This window comes from Sphaerodactylus townsendi, linkage group LG05 (genome assembly GCF_021028975.2).
Source record: "Sphaerodactylus townsendi isolate TG3544 linkage group LG05, MPM_Stown_v2.3, whole genome shotgun sequence".
NCBI lineage: Eukaryota > Metazoa > Chordata > Lepidosauria > Squamata > Sphaerodactylidae > Sphaerodactylus > Sphaerodactylus townsendi.
Genome location: NC_059429.1, coordinates 130,428,715 through 130,452,464, shown reverse-complemented (window position 1 = coordinate 130,452,464; position 23,750 = coordinate 130,428,715). Strand labels below are relative to the sequence as shown.

Genomic DNA, 23,750 nt, shown 5'->3' with positions numbered 1-23,750 from the left:
ATGTCATGTAACAGTTAACAGTACAGTTGCGGCCTCCAGCAGTTGCAGCCCTCCCATGGGGTGAGGCCAACACCTGCACCTTCTATTCCTCAGGCAGCTACAGATGGCACTGTGACTGTAATGATTCAGCAGAGGAGATAAGGGCGAGCGTGCAAAAGAGTGGGTAACCACCCAGTGGTGGGATCCAAAAATTTTAGTAACAGGTTCCCATAGTGGTGGGGCTGGGTGGGGCACGACAGGGGTGTGGGCGAGCATTCCGGGGGCGGGGCATTAATATTTTCTCTGTTACTGTAAAAAAACTCTTACTGTAAAAAAAAAGTTCCTAATTTCCAGCTGGTATCTTTCTGTCCATAATTTTAACTCATTATAGCAAGTCCTATCGTCTACTGCCAACAGAAACAACTACTTCTCCTCTAATTGACTGCCTGTCAAATGTTTAATACTTTCAAATACTTAATTTTGCTTCTAGAAATCAAAAGAAGGATACTTTCCTTAAACAAGGAACTTTACCATATTACTAAAACATGTTTTTAAAACAGCCCAACAGGGAGAATTATCCCGCTTTCTACCTTCGCTAACCAGCCACATAGGAAACAACAAGGCTTTATGATTTTTGGACTTAATGGGATTTCTAACGGAAAAGCAGACCCAATTAGTAACCCCCTCTCGGCACACGCAAATAATTAGTAACCCACTCTCGGGAACTGGTGAGAACCTGCCGGATCCCACCTCTATAACCACCACAGTCCACTGTTTTGTTTGTGTGGTTTTTAAAACCCATTCTATGCAAGCCCCGCCCCCGAGCGGTGTGTGCGTGGTGATTGGCTGGAAGTGAGTCATGCATGGCGATTGGCTGGAAGTGAGTCGTCGCCACCCCGGCTAGCCTTTTATATCATAGGATGATGGAACCCTATTTGGAAGAGTAGGTGCAGTTCTGGATGTCATTTCACAAGTCAAGGGCACTCCTAAGTAAAACTCTCTTCAACTCCCTCCTGAGCACGTCCGATAACTGAGGGGCTGCCCCTGAAAAGGCCCTTTCTCCTGTGCCCACCAGATGGCCAGCTTGGTCTCCTTGCCCTTTTCTAATTGATTTCCTCATCCTCTTATCGATGAAAACAATTTCCTGCATTCCACCCTGAAGTCTGTTGCTGGCGGGGATTGGAAGGGTGTGTGTGTGTGGGGGGGGGAAGCAGCATAGAGAGGGGGGGAAAGAACCAGCAGCCACTGCAGCGTCGTCATGGCTGCCGATTGTGCCCTATGCAAGCGCATCTTCAACAAGGATCTACTTCATCTTCCTGTTCCCTTCCTGCCTCTGCATAGCTGAAGCCTTATAGCTCCCACCGAAAATTTCACCTGCAATGTAGGAGACTCGAGCAATCACTGCTGCCCACGAAGATCAAGCGGGCGTCTTTGCACACTTTGCTTCCCTTTGCTTGATGTTTTGTCTATACAAGGACCGTGGGTGGCCAAGCGGGGCCAGGAGTGCCTTGGGAAGTGAGCACGCCGAGACATGAGAGGTCTTATTAAAGAGCAGTGCCTTCAGGAAGCTGCCTTTGAAGGGTTCACATCCTTGTCTTCTTTTATCTGAACAACCACAGAGAATCTTTTCAAGTGTCTTTAGGAGGTTTGCAGCTCAAAGAGTGGAAGAATGGTTCCGGCGCCAGAGCATCACTCTTCAGTGGGAGGTTTTAAAAAGTGGCAGTAGACACTTTGGGAGCTCTGAAAGGGGTCCTTCGTCTAGGATCCGGAGCAGCAACACAATCTTTTCTCTGGCCGTTTTCGCACAGCACAGTTATTCCTGCTCCCAATCAGTTTCTTACAATCCAGGTCTGTTTTAACCCAGTTTCTCCCTTTGCATGGCTGCCCGTTTCTGTGAAAGAATCGAGTAAAGACCGGGAGGGAATACTCCAGTTTGTTTCGCACGAGCCAGGGTCTTTTGTATTTACACCGCAAGCATATCCACACATGCCCGGTGTCCCGCATTCTGATTGGCTGTTGTTTTTGAGTGGCAGCTTGAATGAACTTCAGGCAGGAAGATCAGGGCAGTGGGCAGCAGGGTAGGAAGATCAGGCAGCTGGGCAGGAAAAATACATTGGTTCTGCTCCCATGGTGTTTGCACAATAGCGGGTTCACGCCAGGATTTTTGAAAAAAAAATAGCCAAATTGGGAAATATTGCAGGGCAAACCCACTTTAGGACCAGGAACTTCTGGCCCAGACCGGGATATTTCCCTCACTCAACCCAGGATATTGGAGTAAACGATGTTGTTTAAAATGTAGTTGTTGCAAACTCCTTCCAAGTTCTGCCCCACAGATCCCACAAGCTGAGGTTACAATGGCACTTTCCAATACCCATCAAACATTTGACGGGGCTGCACATGCAGACCAAAGGCAGAAGAAGTGGGAGAAGTGGGGAATCGAACCTGGTTCACATTTTTGCCAGTTGCCACCACAATTTAGCCTTGCGTACAAAAAGAGGCCCTGCACAAAACCATTAAAACATTCTTCAGTCATGCAACACGAGGCATCCAAGTTTAGTTTATGAGTCATCCTTGGCGAATGAGGATGCTGGGGAGTTGGTACCAAATCTCCTTTGAATCCAAATTTGGAAAGTTTTGCCCAGAAGAAAAATCATCAGAAAATGAAAGGGAAGTTATTATGTCAACAAGAGCAGGAAAATTTCTCAGGGGGGTTCCCTGCATATTGCCGCTTTGTCATTCTTCAAATCAATGAACCAATATAGCAATATTTTCCTTTTTTTAATTCTCTCAGCTCAATCCTGTGCCATTACTCTTGTCTAACCCACTGCATTCTGGATTTGGTTGACTTCTAGAAGAATCTGGATCCAAGGCACTGAATTCCCCTGTCGAACAGCCCTTACCATCGGGAATGAATTCCATTGTCAAACAGCCCTTACCATCGGGAATGAATTCCCCTGTCAAACAGCCCTTACCATTGGGAATGAATTCCACTGTCGAACAGCCCTTACCATTGGGAATGACTTCCCCTGTTAAACAGCCCTTACCATCGGGAATGAATTCCCCTGTCAAACAGCCCTTACCATTGGGAATGAATTCCATTGTCGAACAGCCCTTACCATCGGGAATGAATTCCCCTGTTAAACAGCCCTTACCATCGGGAATGAATTCCCCTGTCAAACAGCCCTTACCATCAGGAATGAATTCCCCTGTCAAACAGCCCTTACCATCGGGAATGAATTCCCCTGTCAAACAGCCCTTACCATCGGGAATGAATCCCCCTGTCTAACAGCCCTTACCATCGGGAATGAATTCCCCCTGTTGAACAGCCCTTACCATCGGGAATGAATCCCCCCTGTTGAACAGCCCTTACCATCGGGAATGAATTCCCTTGTCTAACAGCCCTTACCATCGGGAATGAATTCCCCTGTTGAACAGCCCTTACCATCAGGAATGAATTCCCCTGTCAAACAGCCCTTACCATTGGGAATGAATTCCCTTGTCGAACAGCCCTTACCATCAGGAATGAATTCCCCTGTTAAACAGCCCTTACCATTGGGAATGAACTCCATTGTCGAACAGCCCTTACCATCGGGAATGACTTCCCCTGTTAAACAGCCCTTACCATCGGGAATGAATTCCCCTGTCAAACAGCCCTTACCATCGGGAATGAATTCCCCTGTCAAACAGCCCTTACCATCGGGAATGAATCCCCCTGTCAAACAGCCCTTACCATCGGGAATGAATCCCCCTGTCTAACAGCCCTTACCATCGGGAATGAATTCCCCCTGTTGAACAGCCCTTACCATCGGGAATGAATTCCCTTGTCTAACAGCCCTTACCATCGGGAATGAATTCCCCTGTCGAACAGCCCTTACCATCGGGAATGAATTCCCCTGTCAAACAGCCCTTACCATTGGGAATGAATTCCCTTGTCGAACAGCCCTTACCATCGGGAATGAATTCCCCTGTCGAACAGCCCTTACCATCGGGAAGTTCTTCCTAATGTTTAGGAGAATGTTGTAAGCTCTTTTTGTGCCTCCATTGGGGAGAAAAGTATAACTGATGCATAATTACATAATGTGGCTGGGACACAGAACAGCCACAAAACACCATTAACCATTGATAAACTGTAGTGCCATTTCAGGCAGGATTTTACCCAAAAATCTGGCAAAAGCACTATATTTAATCGGGTGAATCAGGTTTGATTCCCCATTCTTCCACATGAGCGGCGGACTCTTATCTGGTGAACTGGATTTATTTCCCTGCTCCTCCACATGAAGTTTGCTGGGTGACCTTGGGTTAGTCACAGTTCTCTCAGAACTCTCTCAGCCCCACCTACCTCACACAGTGTCTGTTGTGGGTAGAGAAAGGAAAGGAGTTTGTAAGGCACTGTGAGAGACTTTTTGAGAAAGGCAGGGTACAAACTTTTCTTCTTTGGGAGAAAATATTGCAGAAGAATTAAGTAAAGCAAAGCAAAAAAAAGTCATTCTTGTCGTTCCTTTTAGTCAAATTGCCCAGCTCAGTTGGAGTATTCCGCTACCAGCAGGAATTTGACGGAGCTGCTGCTGCTATGACATGCTGTAGTACAGGAGGGAATGGACAGCAAAGAAACAGATAATTTTGAAAGTCATAATTCAGCCCACAAAATCCAAGCTGAGGCTTTTTTCTCACCTAGCATCCGCACACATGGCCTTGTCGAGCTGGTCCAAAATGGCTCAGGTCCAAAATTGCTCAGTTCTGCAGATGTGGGGAACAGTCTTGAATGTCCAAACAGCACTTTGCTGTCCAGACCTAGCCCATTATTTCTGCTTTAACTCTCTTCAAACTCTTTGGGTAACTTCTATCCCATTAGCCAGAACGGCTGCGAGGATTTCTTTCTCTCCTCAGCAGATGTCAAAAACGAAAAAACGTCCATGTATGTTCAGCAAGCCTCAAGCCAGAGGTGGGATCCAGCAGGTTCTCACAGGTTCCTGAGAGTAGGTTACTAATTATTTGTGTGTGCCGAGAGGGGGTTACTAATTGGTGATTTTGCCACGTGATTTTTGCTTCAGTTATGCCCCTCCTCTCAGCAGTAGTGCGCAGAACTTGAAGTAGTCTAGCAGGAGGTGCGCCAGCGTGCGTGGCAGCCTGCGCCTGCTTGCATTCGTTTCCCGCCCAAGGACCGATGCAGCGGCTGCGTCCTTGCCACAGCCCCGCCCAGGAATGCCCCACCCCCAGAATGCCCGGCCACACCCTTATCGATCCCCACCCATCCCCATTGGTGCTACGCCACAGTTTGAATCCCACCACCATGGGAACCTGTTACTAAAATTTTTGGATCCCACCACTGCCTCGAGCCAAAGTCCCTGTCACTTTGGCCTCTTCCACATGTGCAAAATAATGCACTTTCAATCCACTTTCACAATTGTTTGCTAGTGGATTTTGCTACTCCGCACAGTAAAGTCCAGATGCAAAGTGCATTGAAAGTGGATTGAAAATGCATTATTCTGAGTGTGCGGAAGGGGCTTTTGGAAAATGGGTCTTCAGGGGAAGCAGGAAATAACAAATCAACCTCACCTTCCATCATACAAGGAAAAGGTATTTACAGCACATTTCGTACAGATTATTTTAGCCTCGGATATGCACCACCCCTCGGTCTTGGGATGAGACCCAGAGGACAAAAATAGAAGGTGCTTTCATATCGCAGAACGTTTCCTCCAGTAATAAGGATAATTATTCTTTGTGGAACTCCCGAAATATCAAATGGTTTGGATCCACTGAGCAACATTAGTAGCTGGCATCATCATCATTAGAAAGTGCAGATTTTCCCTTTTGCATAGTATTGGCTGAAAGACAAAATTACTTCTGGGTTAAGAAATCATCTCCTTCAAAAGCAGGCAACGTTAGCCATTGGGAGCTGTCGTGCCAGCTGCCACCATTCTTGGCTTTCCGTGTTTAAAGAGAGAATCCTTCTGTGAAAGGAATCGATCTGAATTTGTTATGAAGTGTAAATGAGCTATGATGTATGCTTCGTGACCCTTTATCAGCTTGGGTGTAAATTGATTACCAATAGGGATTAATACTTGTTTACCCCATTACCCCATATGTCCCTACTCGGCCTCTGTGTTCGGCAGAGGCCAATCTGCTGGTGGTTCCTGGCCCCTCAATGATGCGGCTGGCCTCCACACGGGCCAGGACCTTTACGGCCCTGGCCCCAGCCTGGTGGAACACTCTCCCTCCAGCTGTCCGGGCCCTGCGGGACCTTGGTGAATTCCGCAGGGCCTGTAAGACTGAGTTGTTCCGCCGGGCCTTTGGAGTGTCCAGTCGCTGAGGTGCGCCCCCTCCCCCTCCCCCCTCCTTTGCTTTGCTCCTTGGGCTTTTGCTCTCTATTTTATAATTTATTTGTATATTTATTGTTATTTTAAGAAGAGTCTGGCCGCTCCCTCCTTTTTGGGGCGGTTTAAGGAATTGGGTTACGGGACGCCATCATCATTATTGTTGTTACTGTTTTTGTCCGCTGCTTAAATGGTTTTAATGGTTTTAATGGATTTTAGTGTATTTGGTCACCATTGTGACCCTTGTTATATATTGTGTATATAATGTTGTACACCGCCCAGAGCCCCCCGGGGATTGGGCGGTTTATAAATTCAAATAATAAATAAATAAAAATAAATAAATTATGTATATTTTGAAAAAAATAAATATTGGGGATCAGGTGACGGTAGCTATCCATATCTTCCTAATGTGTATTTCGTTTTGATATGGTACTATTAATAAGTGTTCTGCCCCCCAAGTAGGTCTGTTTTTGGTGCCCTGTACTTGGCTAGGGCAGAGTCGGGGAGACACAAGCCAGGTTCAACAGTTCAACAATAGGTTTATTACTGGAGAGAATCAAGACCCTAACTCCTCCCTTGGGTCTATCTAAATCAGAGTACTTGCTTGCCTTGTGCATATTTGAAGCTGTAGACTGTGTCTTCTCTTGGCTGCTTTCAAGGAAGTCCACCGTGTCTTGGTTCCTTTCAGTTCTTTCAGTCCTTGACTGGTTCTAACTGCTGTTAACCTTAACTTGTGCTCTATGGACCACTGTATACGTCACAAATATTCCAGTCTCCAGCTACCCTTGGCACCTCGCTCTGACTGATTGGCAAGAGCTAAAGCAGGGGATTGCTGGCTAAAGGAAGGAAACTGCCTATTAAGAACATAAGAACTAGCCTGCTGGATCAGACCAGAGTCCATCTAGTCCAGCACTCCGCTACTCGCAGTGGCCCACCAGGTGCCTTTGGGAGCTCACGTGCAGGATGTGAAAGCAATGGCCTTCTGCTGCTGCTGCTGCTGCTCCTGAGCACCTGGTCTCTAAGGCATTTGCAATCTGAGATCAAGGAGGATCAAGATTGGTAGCCATACATCGACTTCTCCTCCATCAATCTGTCCAAGCCCTTTTTAAAGCTATCCAGGTTAGTGGCCATCCCCACCTCCTGTGGCAGCATATTCCAAACACCAATCACACGTTGCGTGAAGAAGTGTTTCCTTTTATGAGTCCTAATTCTTCCCCCCCAGCATTTTCAATGAATGCCCCCTGGTTCTAGTATTGTGAGAAAGAGAGAAAAATTTCTCTCTGTCAACATTTTCTATTGGGAAATGTCTTAAAGGGACAGGGGCTAACTAAAATACCCTCCCTTAGAAGACTTAACAATGAACTAAAACCATGCCAACGATGGGGAAACTGAAACTTAATGGGGAAATAACAAAAGCCTCTGTGGAGGCATGACAATAAGAGTCTTATTAACAGCTTAGTCATTTTGTTTACGAACAACAGCAGATAAGAGCAACTTGAAAGCTTTCAATGCCTACACAGTTTTACATATTGAGCCCCTCCCACATGTTTCTTCTTTTTGGCTCAGTGGTAGAGCATCCGCTTGGGATGCGGAAGGCCCCAGGTTCAATTCCTGGCATCTCCAGTTGAAAATGTCTGGCTGTAGGTGATGCGAAAAGCCCCCCAACCCCACATTTTTTACTAGCATAAAAGCTAGCTGGCTCCAGCCTGTTATGTGCATATATCGATGTCAGTGGGATTTACTGCCAAGTATGTTAAGTATTGCAGCATCAAATGCCTAGAATCTAGTTCCAAAGGCTACCGATTATTACAGCTCAGAAATTCTCTGCAAACAATGAAAAGCTGAACACAATACAAATGGAATGGATTTTTTAAAAAACCAAATCACCGTCTGCTGAGCGACCAGCCCTGCTGTTGCGGTCGCTCAGTCTTTCTGCCTTCCTCCCGCTGCCGTTTCCACAAATCGAACATCCTATTCATTGGTGATACTCCATTAGCACTTATACTGAAGAGCAGTGTGAGTGAAAGCATGGACAGAATCATAAAGCAGACATTTCTGAGCCTGGCGCATAATTAAGCTTCTATCCCCTTTGCCTGTTCCAGAGCAGAAGGAAATAATGGAGGTTGGGAGGAGAGCTGACAGAGAAAAGGAAGATGAAAGAGACATTCGTGGCAGAGAGAGGCAAATGGAATAGAATTACAGTGGCACTTTAGGCCAAAGTGTCCCCAACCATTTTCAGCCTGCAAGCGCATTTGGAATTCTTCTTCTTCTTCTTCTTCTTCTTCTTCTTCTTCTTCTTCTTCTTCTTCTTCTTCTTCTTCTTCTTCTTCTTCTTCTTCTCCTCCTCCTCCTCCTCCTCCTCCTCCTCCTCCTCCTCCTCCTCCTCCTCCTCCTCCTCCTCCTCCTCCTCTTCCTCTTCTTCTTCTTCTTCTTCTCCTTCTTCTTCTCCTTCTCCTCCTCCTCCTCCTCCTCCTCCTCCTTCTTCTTCCTCTTCTTTTTCTTCTTCTTCTTCTTCTTCTTCCTCTTCCTCTTCTTCCTCTCCGTCCTCCTCTTCCTCTTCCTTTTCCTCTTCCTCTTCTTCTTCTCCTCCTCCTCCTCCTCCTCCTCCTCCTCCTCCTTCTCCTCCTTCCCCTTCCTCTTCCTCCTCCTCTTCTTCTTCCTCTTCTTCTTCTTCTTCTTCTTCTCCTTCTCCTCCTCCTCCTCCTTCCTCTTCCTCTTCTTCTTCTTCTTCTTCTTCTTCTTCTTCTTCTTCTTCTTCTTCTTCTTGTTCTTCCTCTTCTCCTTCTTCTTCTTCTTGTTCTTCCTCTTCCTCTTCTTCCTCTTCCTCCTCTTCCTCTTCCTCTTCCTCTTCTTCTGTTTTTATTCTTTAATAAAACCATATCTTAACTGAAATAACTGCTTGCTCTTCTTCTTCCTCTTCTTCTTCCTCTTCCTCTTCCTCTTCTTTTTTCTCTTCCTCTTCTTCTGTTTTTATTCTTTAATAAAACCATATCTTAACTGAAATAACTGCTTGCTCATTTGGGAATTTTCACTCAGGACTATCCTGAGATACATAAATGACTGACCCCAGTTACCGCGTCTCTCACGCTCCTTCCGCACGTGCAAAATAATTCACTTTCGATCCACTTTCAATGCACTTCTAGCTGGTTTTGACTGTGCGGAATAGCAAAATCCACTTTCAAACCATTGTGAAAGTGGATTGAATGTACATTATTCTGCATGTGCGGAAGGGGCCTCTCTGTCTCCACCCAGTTCCCCCCCCCCCACCACCAAAGTGGAGACTACCTACTTAGGTTAAGACCCCCTACTTAGTTTCCAAGCTTTGATGAAATTGGGCCATACAAGGCTTCTCTGATGAAACTGGGCCATACTACACTGCCTTCCCTCCCCTAAAAGCTGTTAGGCTGCAGGAAAGTGAATGGAATTGGGAATTGTGGCACGAATTTCAGCCACAGCTGCCCACAGAAATTTCCCCGATGTCTGCTTGGCTATGTGTCAGGCGCCGGGCAAAACACATTCTTATTGTCTTGGGTTTTTCCTTAGCGCCATTTGTTAGTGGGCTGCAGGCCTCTCTCGCCAATGGGCTTCTTTGGAGCTGAAGCTATTTTACCTCAGTGTTGCATGCATTATTTTTATGCGCTATTCTTTATAGCCGTCATCTATCATATTCTTATGCTCGTTCACTCGTCTGCTGGTTTTACCTGCTGCTTTATGGCTATTGACATTCATTTTAAAAATGGAAATGTCCTTTTATTGTTTTGGCAATGTTATGATTTAATTGTAAACGGCTTCAAATGCAAGATGCAGAAAAGAAGCTAATAAATTATCTGTGGGCCTGTTCTCTCTCTCTCTCTCTCTCTCTCTCTCTGACTTGTAGTCTCCATTAGGTGAACAATACTCTGCTCCTGAGGCTCAGACATTTGAGTCTGGAAAACGCTCCCCTTAAAATCCCAGGTTTTTTTCACTTCAGAGGCCTCACTTAGCATGTAATGGAGAGTCTGACAACGTGTTTGTGGCATGTTGCAGTATCCTGGCAAAAAATGAATGTACAAAGCTTTGGCTGTTTCCGCACAGGCATTTAATGGCAAAAACGCCATCTCCAGGCCGCCATTCGCACAGGGGGCGCAGCTGCATCGCAGCCACGCCGCCCTCGCACTGCCCGCACGGCCCAAAGCCGGCATTTCCCCAGAGCGCTCGGAAGCACTCTTGTTGGGGAAACGCCGCCTCGAAGCCGCTGCCGAGCGAACGGCAGCGGCTTCGAGACGCCTCCCCCACCCGGCACTTACCTTGTCCCTGGGCCTCCGGCGCGTCGCCGAGGCCTGGGGACATGCCCCCCTGCCCTGCGCCGCTGGAGCAGGCGCGCAGGGCCAGGGGGCGTGTCCCCAGGCCTCAGCGATGCGGCAGAGGCCCGGAGACATGCCGGGTCGGCCGGGCACCGGCGCTCCGCAGTGCCGGCTGCCCGGCTGTTTCCAGGACCATCCGTGCGGACGGTCCCAGCGTCGTCGGGTCGGCGTCGGAAACGCTGACCCGGCCGCTTCCGCATTCGTGCGGAAACGGCCTTCGTTGCATAAAAAGAAACTACATGACAAACCAGCTACTTGCAGATAGATTTTTAAATACCCTGAGTGTAACCTCTAACTGTGGGTTCTGTAGGGCAGAACTTTGAATGAGTTTGCAACAACAAATTTTTAAAACAAAATGGTTTACTTTCTTAACATATAACATCAACATTTAACATCACACTTCAAGGTCCTGTTCAGGTTGCATTTTCAAGTCCTTATATTTACAGTCTACTGATCGTGCCAAGTCCAATTCTTCTTTGCAAGTGGGTTGGTTCCTGAAGACTCCAAGGGCTTGGTGAACAGGATTCAACATGATGAAGGTTTCCAGGAGAACTCTTACCCCTTACAAACATAAAAACCCTTAACAAGGTGTTTATACAAATCAAGGTCCGAGTCTGGTAGCCTCATCTCCTCCAAACTACATGAGCTCTGCAGCCTTCTGCTGCTTTGAGTCTCCACCCCTTTCTGGGTCAACCCATTCTGAGCATGGGGGTTACACGAGCACCCCTCAAATCCTCTCTTTGCCATTAGCTGAAAATGTCAACAATCAAACCTCGGACCTTCTACATTCGCATCACACGTTTTAGCTCAGGATTCCGCACAGCGTAATTATGCCGGGTTACATTTGGTATTGTAAAAACCGGGTCTGTTTTATCCCTGTTTCTCTCTTTACATGGGTGCCCATTTCCATGAAGAAATTGAGTTAAGATCAAGAGAAAATGCTCCAATTTGTTTTGCACTAGCCTAGTTTTTTTTGTATTTACAACGCAACTTCACAGGGCCTATAAGACAGAGTTGTTCTGCCAAACCTATGGTCGAGAAGAAGAAGAAGAAGAGTTTGGATTTATATCCCCCCTTTCTCTCCTGCAGGAGACTCAAAGGGACTTACATTCTCCTTGCCCTTCCCCCCTCACAACAAACACCCTGTGAGGTAGGTGGGGCTGAGAGCTCCGAAAAGCTGTGACTAGCCCAAAGTCACCCAGCTGGCATGTATTGGAGTGCACAGGCTAATCTGAATTCCCCAGATATACCTCCACAGCTCAGGTGGCAGAGCTGGGAATCAAACCCGGTTCCTCCAGATCAGAGTTCACCTGCTCTTAGCCACTACACCACTGCTGCTCTCAAGAGCAATGGTTTCCCATCAAGTGTTGTGGGCCATCCCCTGGAGAACGATGAGCAGAGTCCAGTAAGCCCAGACCAGGTTGAGAACCAACAAGGACTAGGCTAGGAGTAGTCAGGGCCCCTGCAGGCATTACAGGGTGACGAGGCAGGTCGAGAGCCAGAGATGCCTGCAGAAGCAGGCCGTGCATCCAGCCCTGCTCCAGTTGCAGAGACTCAAGCACCTAGCTCACCTGAGCCCACATGTCAACAGAGGCAGCGACGCAGGGAGCTGTTGCAAGTTAAATGGAGAAGCGCACGCCTGCTAGCTCAAAGAAGGAACCTTCTGCAGCAGAGGGAAGCAGAGTCTTCGCAGGGTTGATATGGACATACAGTTTATGATGTTTTAAGCCATTGTATTTAATCATACAAGTTATATGAGAGTAATTCACTGGGCACCAAGCACTTCAGACGCTTACTTTAGTTGGAAGAAACGAAACTCATGGGGCAGCCTGACACTGAGTTTTTCAGCTGGTTTGGGAAAACAGGGCCCCACCAAGAAGAAGAAGAAGAAGAAGAAGAAGAAGAAGAAGAAGAAGAACAGGAACAGGAACAGGAACAGGAACAGGAACAGGAGGAGTTTGGATTTATATCCCCCCTTTCTCTCCTGCAGGAGACTCAAAGGGGCTGACAATCTCCTTGCCCTTCCCCCCTCACAACAAACACCTTGTGAGGTAGGTGGGGCTGAGAGAGCTCCGAGAAGCTGTGACTAGCCCAAGGTCACCCGCTGGTGTGTGTGGGAGTGTACACACTAATCTGAATTCCCCAGATAAGCCTCCACAGCTCAGGCGGCAGAGCTGGGAATCAAACCCGGTTCCTCCAGATTAGAATGCACCTGCTCTTAACCACTACGCCACTGCTGCTCCTTGCCACCACTAACTGATTTTCCTAACAACTGATGTTTCTACTAACTGATGTTTGTATGTCATCAGTTAGTAGATGTTTGTATGTCATCAGTTACTATCTCCTGGAGTGGAATCCAGCGGAACATCTGGCAACTGGAATTCTTCCAGCTTGTGTCACTTTTTGGATTTTCGCTGAAGGGATATCATTTATGCAGAGACTTTGAGTTCTAAGTGTCCATTTTGGGATCCCCTTTCTTTTTGTAACGTGTTATCCACTTTTTGTATTTTTCTTTATTGTTGGTCTTTTGGTCTTTCGATACAGAGACTTTTTAATTATTTCTATTAAAGGTATCGCCTTAACACTGTTCTTTGAGCCAGACGGAGGTTTTCTTTTTTGCAATATCTATACTGCTTCTGGCTCATCTTGTCTACTAAGAACTCCAGGTCTCTCCTGGAGACTGGCACCTACATGACAGCAACCACCATGCCCACTGATTGACAGCGGGCTCCGGGTGGCAGCCTAACGTGTAAATCGCCCCATTATCACACCCTATGGCAGTGGTGGCGAACCTATGGCACGGGTGCCAGAGGTGGCAATCAGAGCCCTCTCTTTGGGCACGTGCAAACAGAGTTCATCATGTGGGAGGGGGGTGGAAAATCACCCCCCCACACACACACACATATCTAGGCTGGCCTGGGCATGATCCTTTACCTGGGAGTAAGCTTGGTTGCTGGCAATGGGACTTGCTTCTGAGTAAATCCTCCTAGGATCGTGATTCACCCATTTGAAGCATTGCACGGTTGCTTATTAAACTTACTCCTGAGTAACGCATGCCTCGTAGCCAACCATTTTTTCAAAACGAAAACCTCAGTATTCAGGTTAAATTGCCGTGTTGGCACTTTGCGATAAATAAGTGGGTTTTGGGTTGCAATTTGGGCACTCGGTCTCGAAAAGGTTCACCATCACTGCCCTATGGGAACAGAGTCTAGCACAGGGGGCTGCATCCAGACCCCCCCTGGCAATTCTCTACAGCTAGTAAATTACTCTGCTTATACGTTGCAATTACAACCAATTTGGGGATTCAGTAATGAGTCAGGCTGGAGACGGGAGTCTATCGATCCGCCTCCCGGCTGCTCTCAAATTAACTCAACTCCTTGACATTGCCGACGGCCGCGGTCTGTTGAGTGCGAGATTCTCGGGTCTGTTAGTCACCCCAAGGACGTTTGTTTCCAATCAGCAAAAGGAGAGGCGAGATCTCTCCTTTTCGAGCCACGACTTGGAACATTTGCTGCAATGTAGTTTTGCCAGCCAGCAAGGCCTCTCGTCTGTGCATTTAACTGAACCTTTAATGTCATCCCCGGCGCAGGAGGAAAATAAAGACTCTCACGGCTTGGTCCTCTGCTTGAAATGGGCAGTTAGCAACCTGGCAGTGCTCGCTGGAGGGCGGATGTACAGGCTCCAGCTCCGAACCATAAAACACAACCTGCTAGCAAAGTTTTCAAGCAATGGTCTCTTCCCGAAACAGAAAAACAACCGTATCTTACTCACTGGGGGGGGGGGGGGGGCGCAGTTTGGGGCACGAATCCCATCCATGCGCTGCCCGATGCGGGAAAATGCAGCGCAAAATTACTAAAAGTCACAAAACCAGGGATGTTTAGTGGTTAAGAGCAGGTGGACTCTAATCTGGAGAACTGGGTTTGATTCCCCACTTGGACACTCGAGCTGTGGAGGCTTATCTGGGGAAGCAGATTAGCTTGTGAACTCCAACACGTGCCAGCTGGGTGACCTTGGGCTAGTCACAGTTCTTTGGAGCTCTCTCAGCCTCACAGGGTGCTTGTTGTGGGGGGAGGGTGAGGGAAAGGAGATTTGAAGACTCCTTTGAGTCTCCTTACAAGGGAGAAAGGGGGGATATAAATCCAAACTACTACTACTACTACTCCTTCTCTTCTTCTTCTTCTTCTCCTTCTCCTTCTCCTCTTCCTCCTCCTCCTCCTCTTCTCCTCCTCCTCCTCCTTCTCTCCTTCTCCTTCTCCTTCTCCTCCTTCTCTCCTTCTCCTTCTTCTCTTCCTCCTCCTTCTCTTCCTCCTCCTCCTCCTCCTCTTCTTCTTCTTCTCCTTCTCCTTCTCCTTCTCCTCCTTCTCTTCTTCTCCTCCTCCTCCTCCTCCTCCTCCTCCTCCTCTCCCTCCTCCTCAAATTTATTTTGGCCTCCCCCCCTCCATATCCTACCAGTCCTAAGTATTTCTTTCTAATTTTGCTTGACAAACCAGAGCAGGAGTGATATAGTTCTTTGTCTAGGATGTGAGATTCCCAGATCTGAATCCTCACTCTTGTATGGTAGATCGCTGGGTGACCTTGGCCTGGCCACGCTCTCCCTTGGTCTAACCCACCTCGCAGGATTGCTGTTGTGAGGATAAAGCTGAGCAAACAACCTTAGACTCTGTGCTCTTTCACCACAACTCATTTCTGACAAATCCTGAAGTCAGCAAGGGGGTTTAACTCTTATTTTGTGGCTGAATTAATTTCTGCCGCCTGCCGAGTGACATTAATCAAAAACAGATGCCTAACTAGTATTGGCTGGCCATAGAACAGCAGTTTTATTATCCTGGCAAGTTTATGTGTACGGATTCGTTAATTAAAACTTTTATATATATATTAAAACTGTTCTGTGAGAAAGAAACAGCTGTTCCTGCCTCTGGTTGAAATCGTTGCCTGCAAAGTCTGTCGGCAGCTTGTGTTTTATGGTTTGGAGTTGTCCACATATACAGTCCTCCCAGCGGAGAGAAGTAAGCTGTGGAGTCCCACAAGAACAGATATGGGGGCGCGTACTATTTCATAGATTCATAAACTACCACTGAAGCCGTTGTGCATAGAAAATGCCACAGGCTCTAGAAAACTGTAAATGGCAGTGCTCAGTCACGCAACGTATTATATAATAAAGAACGACCTCTATGTTATGAGAGGAGAAACTACAGGTGAACAACTGCTTTCCTTCATTGTCTGCTTACAAACTTTCCATGAGGGCTGGTTGTTGTGAGCTTTCTGGGCTGTGTGGCCGTGGTCTGGTTGTGGTGGGCTTTCCGGGCTGTGTGGCCGCGGGTTGGTTGTTGTGGGCTTTCAGGGCTGTGTGGCCGTGGTCTGGTTGTCTCCCTACAGGCTGAAAAAACACCAAAAATATCCCCCCAAACCCAAATACTTTGCATTCGCATTTGGTAATTTTTGGGCAGGACATAATCAGACAATTTTTGTCTGAATGTGCCCAATTTGTCCAGATTCCAGCTGAATCTGCTATTTGTTTCATCTGAATCTCCAACCCTCAAAAGTGATGCTGTTTCAAGATGGGGGAGAATCCACCCCCAAAAGCATCACTTTCAATTTTGTTTTAACCGGGGACCCCAGATTCTCCCTTTAAGGTAGATTTAAAAGAAGAATCTGAGCTCCCTAGTTTAAACACCAATGAAGGTGTTTTGTGAGAGATGATGCTGACATTTGTTTGGTAAATGTTTTGCTGGGGGTGATTTGTGAGAGATTTACATGCTTAATACCCACTTGCACTAGCTTGGAGTTGTTTCTCAGGCTAACAACCTACCTCATAGGGTTGTTGTGATTAGGAAATTAGGAAAAGAGTTGGTGGGTAGAGAGCCATGTATGTTTTGATGGGAGTGGGAGGTGATTTGTGAGCTGGAACAAAAGTCATTGTTTGGTCATGGTGCGGGAGGGTGGCCGCCCATACGCCAGGCGGGGGGGGCACCAAACTCAGGTTTTGTCCCCGGGCGCCAGTTTGCCTAGGTACGCCCCTGGAATGTACCTGCTCTTAACCACTGCGCCACTGCTGCTCCTTGCCACCACTAACTGATGTTTCTAACAACTGATGTTTGCATGTCATCTGTAAGTAGATGTTTGTATGGCATCAGTTACTATCTCCTGAAGTGGAATCCAGTGGAATACCTGGCAACTGGAATCCTTCCAGCTTGTGTCCCTTTTTGGATTTTCACTGAAGGGATATCATTTATGCAGAGACTTTGAGTTCTATGTGTCCATTTTGGGACCCCCTTTCTTTTTGTAACGTGTTATCCACGTTTTGTATTTTTCTTTATTGTTGGTCTTTTGGTCTTTTGATACAGAGACTTTTGAATTATTTCTATTAAAGGTATCGCCTTAACACTGAGCCAGACGGAGGTTTTCTTTTTTGCAATATCTATACTGTTTCTGGCTCATCTTGTCTACTAAGAACTTCCGGTCTGTCCTGGAGACTGGCACTTCTACATGATAGCAACCACCATGGCCACTGATTGACAGCGGGCTCCGGGTGGCAGCCTAACGTGTAAATCGCCCCATTATCACACCCTATGGGAACAGAGTCTAGCACAGGGGTCTGCATCCGAACCACCACCACCCCTCCCCCCGGTAATTCTCTACAGCTAGTAAATTGCTCTGCTTATACGTTGCAATTACAACCAATTTGGGGATTCAGTTATGAGTCAGACCGGAGAGGGGAGTCTATCGATCCGCCTCCCGGCTGCTCTCAAATTAACTCAACTCCTTGACATTGCCGACGGCCGCGGTCTGTTGAGTGCCCGAGATTCTCGAAGATATATTAGTCCACCCCAAAGGACGTTTAATTTTTACGTCAGCAAAAGGAGAGGCGAGAATCTCTCCTTTTCGCAGCACCGGTAAACTGGAACATTTGCTGCAATGTGCGGTTTTGCCATTGGCAGGAGCCTCTCGTCTGTTGCGTTAAACTGAACAATGTAAATCACGAAACAGGAGCAGGAAGAGAATAGGGACTCTCACGGCTCGGTCCTCCTGGCAGAAGCTCTGCTTGAAATGGGCAGTTAGCAACCTGGCAGTGCTCGCTGGAGGGCGGATGTACAGGCTGCAGCTCCGAGCCGTAAAACACAACCTGCTAGCAAAGTTTTCAAGCAATGGTCTCTTCCCGAAACAGAAAAACAACGGTATCTTACTCGCAAATTGCTTGGTTTGGGGCGCAGGTCCCATCCATGCATGCCCGATGCTTGAAGATACGGCGCAAAACCACTAAAAGGCACAACATCAGGGATGTTTAGTGGTTAAGAGCAAGTGGACTCTAATCTGGAGAACTGGGTTTGATTCCCCACTCTGAGGCTCATTCTGCAAATGCAGAATAATGCAAACTGCAGAATAATGCAGAATAGTTCAAACTGCTTTCAGTGCTCTTTGAAGCTGTGCGGAATAGCAAAATCCACTTGCAAACAGTTGTGAAAGTGGTTTGAAAATGCATTATTTTGCGTGTGCGGAAGGGGCCTGACACTTGAGCTGTGGAGGCTTATCTGGTGAAGCGGAATTGGCTTGTGAGCTCCAGCTGCGTGCCAGCTGGGTGACCTTGGGCTAGTCACAGTTCTTTGGAGCTCTCTCAGCCCCACCCATCTCACAGGGTGCTTGTTGTGGGGGGAGGGAGAGGGAAAGGAGATTTGAAGACCCCTTTGAGTCCCCCCTTTCTCTCTTACAGGGAAAGAGGGGATGTAAATCCCTGACTACTACTACTACTCCTTCTCCTTCTTCTTCTTCTTCTCCTTCTCCTTCTCCACTCCTTTATCCTCCTCCTCCTGTCCCATGCACTCTCTCTCTTCTCCTCCTTCTCCTTCTCCTTCTCCTCCTTCTCTTCTTCTCCTTCTTCTCTTCCTCTCTTCTTCCTCTTCCTCCTCCTCCTCTTCTTCTTCTTCTCCTTCTCCTTCTCCTTCTTCTTCCTTCTTCGCTCCTCTCCTCCTATATATCTCTCCTATATCTCAAATTTATTTTGGCCTTCCCCCCCCCCCCCACCCCGGCGCTCCATATCCTAGCAGTCCTAAGTATTTCTTTCTAATTTTGGTTGATGAAGCCAAGGCAGGAGTGTTATGGTTGCCTTTGTCTAGGATGGTGAGAGTTCTGGATCTGGAATCCTCACTCTGCTCTTGTATGTTAGATGCGCAGGTGACCTTGGCCTAGCCACGCTCTCCCCTTGGTCTAGCTTCACTGGGTTGCTATTGTGGCAAGGGATTACAGCTAGGAGCAAATAACCTTAGACTCTGTGCTCTTTCTTTGCTTTCGTTTCGTGCAATCACCAAATCCTGTAAGTCCGCAGGGGGGTTTAACTCTTATTTTTTGTGGCTGAATTAATTTCTGCCTTATAGCAGAGTAGGCATTAATCAAAAACAGATGCCTAACTAGTGTGTGGCTGTACAGGAGCAACAGTTTTATTATCCTGGCAAGTTTGTATGTATACCGGATGGATTAATTAAAACTTTTTATATATATATTAAAACTGTTCTGTGAGAGAAAAGAAACAGCTGTTCCTGCCTCTGGTTGAAATGGATATGCCTATACAAGGAATCTGTCTGACAGCTTGTGTTTTATGGTTTGGAGTTGTCGTCCACATATACGGTCCTCCAGCCCGGAGAGAGGTAGGCTGTGGAGTCCCACAAGAACAGATATGAGGCCGCGTGCTATTTCATGAATTCATAAACTACCACTGACTTAGTTGTTGACATAGAAAATGCCACAGGCTCTAGAAAACTATGAAAATGGCAGTGCTCGATCACACATGGCATTATTATATAATAAAGAACGACCTCTCTATGTTATGAGAGGAGAAACTACATATGAACAACTGCTTTCCTTCACTGTCTGCTTACAAACTTTCCACGTGGGCTGGTTGTAGTGGGCTTTCCAGGCTGTGTGGCCGTGGTCTGGTTGTCATGGGCTTTCTGGGCTGTGTGGCCGTGGTCTGGTTGTCGTGGGCTTTCCGGGCTGTGTGGCCGTGGTCTGGTGGTTGTGCGCTTTCCGGGCTGTGTGGCCGTGGTCTGAAAGTTGTTAATGAGCTTTCAAAGGAACATGTGGCGGTAGTCTGGTTGTGTATGGGCTTTCGAAACTGTGTGGCCGTAGTCACAGTTGTAGTGGACTTTTCAGGCTGTGTGGCCGTGGTCTGGTGTGTCATGTGCTTTCTGGGCTACCAGCCCATTAGTCTGATTAACCGGTATTCCGGGCTGTGTGGCCGTGGTCTGGTTGTCGTGGGCTTTCCGGGCATGGCCGTGGAATACCGTTTCTGTTCATGGGCTTTTAGGGCTGTGTAGCCGTGGTCCGGTTGTTATTGAGGCTGTGTGGCCCGTGTAGTCCGGGATTGCTGTAAGGCTTTCTGGAAAACACTGGCTGGCCGTGGTCAGGTTGTGTGAGGCTTTCTAGGCTGTGTGGCCGTGATCCGGTTGTCATGGACTTTCCGGGCTGTGTAGCCATGAATCTCTGGTTATCATGGCAGGCCCGAGGGCTGTGTGGCCGTGGTCACCAGTTTGTGGCCGGGCTTTCTGGGCTGTAATTAGTGGTCTGGTTGTAGAGTAGCATGGGCTTTCCGGGCTGTGTGGCCCGTGGTCACCAGTTGTCGTGGAAACTCAGGAACAAAGTGGTCTGGTTATTATTGAGGCTTTCCAGGCTGTGTGGCCATGATCACACAGCCCAGAAAGCCCACAAAAACCAGTTGAGTTTGGCCGTGAAAGCCTGACAATACATTTCCATGGGGAATCTGGCATTCTTCCCTCACATGTCTGCCTTTCTGTCCTTTCCTGTTCAGCGCATTCTGGGGAGTTAGAAATGGCTTTCCTCCTCTTCCTCCTCCTCCTTCTTCTCCTGTTCGCCGGAACACCAGAACATAAGAAAGGCCTGCTGGGATCGAGACCAGAGTCCATCTGATCTAACACTCTGCTGCTCGCAGTGGCCCACCTGGTGCCTTTGGGCGCTCGCGTGCAGGAGTTGAAAGCAATGGCCTCCTGCTGCTGCTGCCTCCCCGAGCACCTGGTCTGCTAATTTTGAAATCTGAGATCAGGGAGGATCCAAGATTTGGTATCGCGGATCATTTATATCATGGCGTCTATTCCGAATCTGTCCAAGCCCTTTTTAAAGCTATCCAGGTTAGTGGCCATCACCCCCTCCTGTGGCAGCATATTCCAAACACCACAGTCCAATGGAAAAAAGGTGGAATCTGGTGGAATCCATTGGACTGTGAATGAAATATTTATAGAATTACGGTTGGGAGAACCTTATGGACCCATGGAATGATTTCATTCTTGATTATGTTATTTTGTGAATATTGCATTTATGCACTTTAGTCATTGTTGGTATTAACACTTCCTTGTGCAATTCCTGTTGTGTGGCAAGTTTTTTGTGTTGTGTTGTGTGGCCAACCTTGTTCCTTGTCTCTTGGTTTAGTCTTGCCCTCATTCTTCCTTTCCACTGCTAAGGCATTTGCAATCTCAGATCAAGGAGGATCAAAATTGGTTGCCAGCATGGTGTAGTGTAGTGGTTAAGAGCAGATGGATTCTAATCTGGAGAACTGGGTTTAATTCTCCCACTTCCCCATCTGAGTGCCGGAGGCTTATCTGGTGAACCAGATGTGTTTCTGCGCTCCTACTTTCCTTCTGGGTGACCTTGGGCTAGTCACAGTTCTTCGGAGCTCTTTCAACCCCACTTACCTCACCAGGTGTCTGTTGTGGGGAGAGGAAGGGAAAGGAGCTTGTAAGCCACCTTGAGTCTCCTGACATGAGAGAAAGGTGGGATATAAATCAAACTCCTCCTCCTCCTTTTCTTCTTCGCAGAGGATTTCAGAAGCAGCCGGCTGCCTTCTCCAAGTTAATCAATATTTCAACCCCCTAGCTGAGTTTTACCCTCCTACGACCGCAGTGGACTCGGAAGGGTATAACTCTATTAAGGATTGGATTGTAAATCTCAGTCTCCTGATTTTGCTCTAATTAGGAAGAAAACCCCACCGGCCGTGCTCTCTTCTCAGGAAGCTGTTCTCTTCCGAGGAAGAAATGAATAGAAATGAGAAGCCAGTCTGCACGGGGAGTCAGGTTGGAAGTTAGACTTCATGATAGCGCGCAAGAAGCACACGTCGGCGGCGGGGGGCGATTTAATGAGCCATCGGCTGAGGATGTAAAAGGCAAGACTTCCCTCCAAATTCTTGGGGTGTCTCAAACAGACTCCAGACTTCCCCCTCCCCGCCCCCTCCAGCTCGGTATCAGAAAAATGTCAGCAATGACTGGTCAAGTGAGTCTTCCGAATGGCTGCATGAAGATTGCCTGTAAACTATTCCAGAAGACTCATGTAGTTGAGGGAAAATAACCTGGTTCTTAATACTAACAAGGCAAAGGAGGCTTTATGGTGGACTATAGAAGGAATAGCTCAAAACAAGTTTAAAGCGCTTGACTATAAATGGAAGTCAAGTAGAGCGGGTGGCTGGTTTGCACAATTCTGGAGCATCGTAGTTAAAGAGGACTTGACCTGGGGCGTACAGACTGCCGCGGTGGTTAAGAAGGCCCAGCAAAGACTGTACTATCTGAGACTTTTAAGGAAACAACAACTGAATGGAAAACTCCTGGTGTCCTTTTACCGCTGTGCGATAGAGAGTGTCTTAACCTACTGCATCTGTGTATGGTTCTCCAGTCTCCACACAACAGACATCTTGTGAGGTAGGTGGGGCTGAGAGAGTTCCGAGAGAACTGTGACTGACCCAAGGTCGCTAGGAAGAAGGCAGAGGGTGTGGAAATACATCTGATTCGCAGAATGGCCTCTGCCGCTCAGGTGAAGGAGTGAGGGAATCCAAACCTGGTTTTCACGGGATTAGAACCCACCTGCTCGCAACCCACTCTACCACACCAGAAACTCTCTTGGCAGCAACTTTCCAACACTGGACTCTTCATCTGGGGCGTCGCTTCAGTGGGAACAACAAATGATCGGACTGGTGGACCGTGTGTTTGATGCGCCCACAGGCTGTGGCAGTTGATGCTCTGAAAAGATGCTCCGCTTGTCGGGAGAGATATTACGCGAGGGTAATTAAAAATGTGCAGTTGGCTGGAACCTCAGCTGTATGTCCACAGGTGCCTACCGAACAGGTGGGGAAGAGAAGCGAGCTTCTTTGGGTTTGAAAGGGATAAACAGAATGGCTTCCCTTTCATCCGTCATGACGGCATCTTCTACGCTGCCGCTGGATCGGATCCAGGATGAGGAGATGTCGGTTTATTGTTCCGTAAAATGACTGTGCCACCAAATTGGCTAATTAGAGACAGTGATAGATGACGCGACTCTGCAGAGGCTAGCGGGTTTTTTTAGGCCGGCGATTAACACTTGCGCAGGCCGAGATCCGAGCAAGTCTCTGCGGCAATAAGTCTGTTAGTCTTTAAGGTGCCAAAATAAATCTGTTAGTCTTTAAGGAGCAGCAGTGGCGTAGGAGGCTAAGAGCTCGTGTATCTAATCCGGAGGAACCGGGTTTGATTCCCAGCTCTGCCACCTGAGCTGTGGAGGCTTATCGGGGGAATTCAGATTAGCCTGTGCACTCCCACACACGCCAGCTGGGTGACCTTGGGCTAGTCACAGCTTCTCGGAGCTCTCTCAGCCCCACCTACCTCACAGGGTGTTTGTTGTGAGGGGGGAAGGGCAAGGAGACTGTAAGCCCCTTTGAGTCTCCTGCGGGAGAGAAAGGGGGGATATAAATCCAAACTCTTCTTCTTCTTCTTCTTCAAAAGACTTCCGCGTTGTATTTTTTCTGTTAGGTCCCAAACCTGGAATCAATAAACAGACTCTGAATTGTTGATCAGCTGCGTTTATTGGAAAGCAACGAAGCACCCAGCTTATAAAAAAGCCAGTTCTAGTAAACCTGGCTTTTTTTATCTCCTCTATTCCTTTCCGTTTTCCCAAAGAATGGGAGAAAGGGTTACTTCGGAGCCGAGGCACCCCAAGGCTGGTGACAGCTAGAGATAAAGCCACCTGGACTCTTGTCCCCACAGAGCAACGGAAACATCCTGTACGCATGGAACCCGAGAAGGTGTCGGGGGGCAAACCCAGTTATCCACCACAGCATGGAAAACCGCGCAAGGAGAGTTGAAGGGAAGAA

The 23,750-nt window shown here is 47.7% G+C and overlaps 1 long non-coding RNA gene across 1 annotated transcript; it reads left to right on the top strand.

Annotated features, from left to right (window-relative positions):
* Window positions 1-2,097: 2,097 nt before the first annotated feature.
* On the top strand, window positions 2,098-22,207 carry LOC125432464. The gene is made up of 3 exons (XR_007244477.1): window positions 2,098-2,111; window positions 12,123-12,126; window positions 21,974-22,207. It is a non-coding gene; the product is annotated as an uncharacterized LOC125432464 (long non-coding RNA).
* Window positions 22,208-23,750: the final 1,543 nt, after the last annotated feature.